The following is a 5,793-nucleotide window of genomic DNA, read 5'->3' as shown; positions in this document are numbered from 1 at the left end:
CTTTAAATAACTAACAGTAAGATTTGAAAAGGCAAATGAGGAGCAAGCACGGATGTCTTAGTGCTATTAAATACTAATATTACTTGTTTTTAATATTAATATGATAGTGGGAGGATAAAAATGTCCAGCATGTCAAACGCACGTATCGAAATTTTTCTTTGATTGTCGTACACAGCGAATCAACCTTTTATACTTAGACCGATCGTTGAGTCCCAATTTTTTATATATATATATATATATATTTTTTTTTTAAATCCCCAAAACCCCCATTAAACCGATGACTCAAATAGATTCATTATGTATGTTGCGAAAAAACTGCTCCGCCAGTGCAACATACATAATGAATCTATTTGAGTCATCGGTTTAATGAGGATTTTGGGAATTAAAAAAAAAATATATGTATAAAAAAAATTGGGACTCAAGGATCGGTCTAAGTATAAAAGGTTGATTCGTCGCGTACGATAATCGAAGAAAAATTTTGATACATGCGTTTGACATGCTGGACATTTTTATCCTCCCACTATTATATTAATATTAAAAACAAGTAATATTAGTATTTAATAGCACTAAGACATCCGTGCTTGCTCCTCATTTGCCTTTTCAAATCTTACTGTTAGTTATTTAAAGGAGCTTTCTATAATTGCGATAAAATAACGCTGTATGATGCATACTTTGGCGTGGTCCAATCTCTTAAAGTTACTTTTCTGTGATTTATCTTAATTGATGATGAATTACAGATAAACGAATCGATCATTAATTTAATTGCTTTGGTATATTTAAATCTAATCGATTTTATATTACTTCTCAGACACAGTACAATTTACTAAAAGTTGCCTTAATGGGATGCTGAAGCTGAAAACTACCGACAGAACATTTTTCTGCAAAGTTTACGTCGCATTGGTTACACATAATTACAAATGCTTTTGCGCAATGAAAGTACGTGCAAAAATAAATAGGAGTATATGCTCGATATGTGACAAAAACAAATAAAAAATTTTGAATGTAAAATCTCAAACTGTCAGTAAGCGTAATATTTGTCTAATCCAAAAGTTCCGCAACTTGTATATACTGAAATTGTGGATGCTCCAAACAGAAAAATTTTGATAAACATTGCTCTACCTTCGCATTTGCATTTGGAAGCTTAAAAATATCGAAAAAGTTTGCAGAAAGATTTCTAGATATATATGATTAGATTTTCTGTTGAATATGGTAAAACAAAGCAACACACATTCATGTCGAACACACATTCATGTCAACACACATTATCGACATTGTTCGAGTTCGTCATCGACTTAAGCATCCCCTTAATGATATATATCTTTAAGACATATTTTAGTAGTTTGTACTTATTTGGTTCTTACACAAAATTTAAAAGACAAATAAGTTTTCCATTAGAATAGCTAATGGATTGAAACGGAGAGGTTGTTCAAGTACGTGATCAATTTTATGAAAAATCTAACGCGAGTAGAACACATTTCTGTTGGAAACCTGGAGCCAATCCAACATGAAAACCTAGAGCCAATCCAACATGGATGACTCAAAATGACAGTAAAGTTTGGGTATTACATTAGTTCAAGTAGATTCTTCTAGCGTACGATTCAATGGATTACTTAAGAAAGAAAAGATTTTCGATTTTCCATCATGTCTGATGTCCCGAATTTTCAAAGTTTCTAAGTTCCCACGTTGGCATTCTCTTCGACCACATTTCCTCTGGCCTTACATAAATACAAAATGTCGTAGAGACAATATTTCTTTTTATTGTTGGCGAGGCGCGAGCTCGACGCTATGGTATAAGTGTAACTACGCGCAAGGCCGTAGGAGTGCATAATATCGCCAGCAGATGTTTCCGTTGTATTACGAATGATTTATTATGTTAGTAGATTACATTTTTTTTATACTTCCTATAAGAGCGCCACGTTCTGCTGAAGTAATAAGGTTACATACGATAAGTGCTTCACGAAACAATAGTAATCGGGCGATTGGACGTTATTAGATCACAGGATTTTATTTGCGAGATTAATTTCTTTTTTGGGAGGATCTTACGATATATTTTACGGTATATATTATGATATAATTTATGAAGAGAATTAAAATACTTTTAAAAAATAATATATTATTTGATCCCTATTGCTGTTTCAGATTTTCTTTACTCCAATTAACAGGTTATTAAGGGAATGAAGTGATATAGTTAAATTTATCACAATTATACAGCCCCCTTGAAAACAATATTCCTTCTATGTCCTCCTTGTCCTATGTCAGTTCCCTCGGAAATCGAAATTAATACTTTTGATATAGTAGAACAGTACGCTGTCCACTACACTAGAGGCCTCACTCACTCACTAAATAAATTGATTTTTTATTTCTTAGATATTTTTTTCTCACCCAGCGTGCTTTTTTTCTAAAATTCCCTGTACGTTCAGAGAATATCGCGTATCCTGTTTTACTTCTGTCACAGCAAAGATATTATACAGATGTTATTCAGAGATGTTCCACAAGGCGCGCGGATGGTTTCCGAACGAGAAAATTAATATGATTTTTTCGTATCTATTCATCGAATAAAAAATTAAAATAAGGTATAATAAAATCGAAAAATTTGTCTGACACAATCGGAAGTCGTAGTGTATGTGTATGTGTATGTGTATGTGTATGTGTATGTCTCGTGGATTATACCTAACTTATACTCAGATATAATCCAAATCTAGCGACTTCTGTATATTTAAAAATTTCTTCTGAAAGTTTCCAGTGATTTAGTGAAGCGAGAAGCTCATGGTAGAGCATGAAAAGAATTTTAAGCTGCATCTTCAGTGAAAAGAATAGTGAAAACTATACATGCATTCTTTTCTCTACATTATTCTTTTTGCTACATTATCCTTTTCTCTACATTTTTTTGCTACATTAATCTTTTCATTGAAGATGCAGCTTAAAATTTGATTCTTTTCATGCTCTACTAAGACAGGTTACTAAGACTGTTCCCTAAAACTTTTTCTGCCCTTTCATCTTTAATAAATCCTTTTGTGTATTTTTGAAAGATGTATCATAGTAGGTGCACCAACAAAAAAAAATTCTCGTTGGAATTCGTCCATGAAATTCATTGTTTTAACGATCTACATCTAACGAAAAATTTTGACGTACTATTCGTCTACTGTTTCCATTATTCGCGGGTCTTTGTGAAACAGAAATGGAAATTTTTTAACATTTTATTAACTAGAGAAGGAAATTATATTTTTAAGAAACAGTCTAATATCATTCTTTACAAACTTAGGTTAGTTACTTATGAGGTTAGCAAGAAAGAAGAAATAAGGCGCGTGTTATTCTAAAGGAAACTTTGTTCCATGTTGAAATGTTTGTACACGAGTCACTTTCATGTTTCGGGCATAGAAAAGTTAAAAGAAATTTCAAAAGAAGAATCTACTTGAACTAACAATTTAACATCCAAACTTTACTCCGTCTAACGGAGATCGTTAAAGATGAAAAAAAATGTAACATCAAAAAGTTCAGTTCATAGACAAAAAAAGGAGAAAATTCTTCGCTTTTCGTTTTTCTCACAGTATGCAAAGTATAATTTGCCAGACAGCAGGGAGTCTACAAATTTGTTAAGCCTTCTTCTATAATGAGTTTTAGGGGACTTCCCCTCTTTTACGCTCTTAATCCTATTTGACCGTGTACCCTGCCAAATGTCTCCGCTCGTTGAGCGCATTTATCATTCGGAACATGTTCTCGAATTCTTTTCACGATGACAGCGGTGAAACATCAATAAATGCAAGCCAATAAAATAACGACGGCAAACATGAAAGAGTCGTAAAATAATGGCGGCGAATACAAAAGAATCGTAAAATATTAAAATTTTAAGAAATCTAGATAAATTATATCAAACGGTCTTCGGACTAGAGAGTTCTCGCGTTAATTCTCCCGTCACCTTAGTCTCGCTTTATCCTCAATATCCAAAGAGCTCAAAAGAGCTTTTGGCCTTCAAAATTGTGCACGATCGATGTTCAATACGAAAGATTTCATCTCGGATTCCTCGACGTTCACATGAAAGGTTTGATCGGATTTTGCTCGTTATCCCTGACGAGTCGCCCGTTCTCTCTCTCTCTCTCTCCCTCTCTCTCTCTCTCTCTCTCTCTCTCTCTCTCTCCAATTCAACTCTCGCGTCACCTTCTTCCGACGACTACGTAGTAATAGTAGCTGTACGCGCGGCGACTGTGATTCCTCCTTTCATTCATTAATCCGCGAGCGGTTGCGAGTATGCCGACTGACGGCATTAAATATCCGCTCGGTCGCTTCTCAGACGGGAGACAGTGAAAAGAGGGCGACGACGAAGAGATGTGGATTGAAGAGAATGCGGGGGATGATGTGTCAAGTAACGGGGATGGTTTGTGCATGGTCGTCCCTAAATGACCCGTTTTTGCCGTCTCCTTTTCTCTCTTCCTCTTCCCTCCTACCGTTACCTCTTCTCTCTCTCTCTCTCTCTTACATTACCGTCTTTCTTTTTCTTACGTACCTCGTTGCCTTACCTCTTTTCGTATCCTCTTTTCTTCTTCTCGATGGACCTTCTCAGGCCTCCGCTTTTACACTTCCTCTCCGCTATTGCACATAAATCTGCTATGTAGCAGATGACGATGTGTGTATGTGGAATGTCAGCCTGCGTCCGTACGCGAAGTTACGACATCGAAAAAATACATCCAATATAATACACTACAATTCATAAGAATTAACTATATTATTATTATAAGGTATATCTATTCCTCGCTGCAAACAGAAAAATATCATTCTACTGCTGAGAAATACGATTATTTAGTTTACTTTTTCTTCTTATTTTGAATAATGATTATCTTCAACAAAAAATATTTTCTTGAGAATAATACTCAAACACACTCACCATGTACTACGAAAAAAAATCTATTTATGGGATATAAAATTTATTTATTTTATTATTAAAATATAACATTTATTTACAGAAATAAATCTTATATCCTATAAATAAATTTCCAAATATTTTTTTTAGTGCAAATTTTAAGAAAGTTCATTATCATGAACTTCATTACTCAAAAGAAGAATTTAAGCATCTCTTTGAATATTATAAAATTTTATCGAAGAAGAAGTTGGCTCTACTTTATATAGCACAATTCAAAGTTTTATTTTAATACTCTTGATTGAAATGCTAAATTTACTAGGATTCAGAGTGTGTTTCAAATAAACTTAATGCTTACGATGAACTTATAATATAGATTTGCAGATAAATTTATAAAATATTTGAAACAAGTAACATTTATTTGAATATATGTTTTTCTGTGTGCAGCGTGGAATTGTTTCTACGTTAACGCGAAATACTTAATCGTGATAAATCCTCAAGTTTTGCAAAGTGAATATAGTCGCTACATTCGTTCTGGTCACTACAGGAATCGCAAACGGTTTTCTCGGTCAACACAAAGATAAGATTATGTTAGGTTAGGGACAAGCCGGTTCAGTTAGAAGCAGGTTGGTCGAGTTGGGGATGAGCTGGTTCAAGGTATAAGGTTTGAATTAGACGGAGGTACGCGCACACATACACACACAATAAGTGTCCATTTTGGGGCAACGACGAGTGCGTTATACGTGAGTTGGCCCTTCGATTTGCATTGTAAAGCTCAAGATAATATACGGAATGCTCGACCATTAGATAGCTCTTTAGCTCACAAGGAAGAATGTTGGAGTACTCCCAACGACGTCTTTTATTTTACTTATTTAGTCAAACAAGGAATACGTTGGATACGTAGAGCATATAAAAATAAGTGAAAAATATCTTTTGTGCGT

General features: G+C 34.2%; 1 protein-coding gene across 1 annotated transcript in view; it reads right to left on the bottom strand.

Annotated features, from left to right (window-relative positions):
- LOC116848723 (probable serine/threonine-protein kinase kinX) overlaps positions 1–4,814 on the bottom strand; it is a 59,740-nt gene extending 54,926 nt beyond the window's left edge. The window contains exon 1 of the mRNA XM_032825122.1: positions 4,515–4,814. The gene's annotated coding sequence lies outside the window, so the exon portion shown is untranslated. The remainder of the gene's footprint in view (positions 1–4,514) is intronic.
- Positions 4,815–5,793: the final 979 nt, after the last annotated feature.

The sequence above is a fragment of the Odontomachus brunneus genome, unplaced genomic scaffold (genome assembly GCF_010583005.1).
Source record: "Odontomachus brunneus isolate Ranch 3 - 2012 unplaced genomic scaffold, Obru_v1 Obru_scaffold_099, whole genome shotgun sequence".
Lineage (NCBI taxonomy): Eukaryota > Metazoa > Arthropoda > Insecta > Hymenoptera > Formicidae > Odontomachus > Odontomachus brunneus.
Note: the sequence above shows the minus strand (reverse complement) of the source record. Positions and strands in the feature narration are given on the sequence as shown.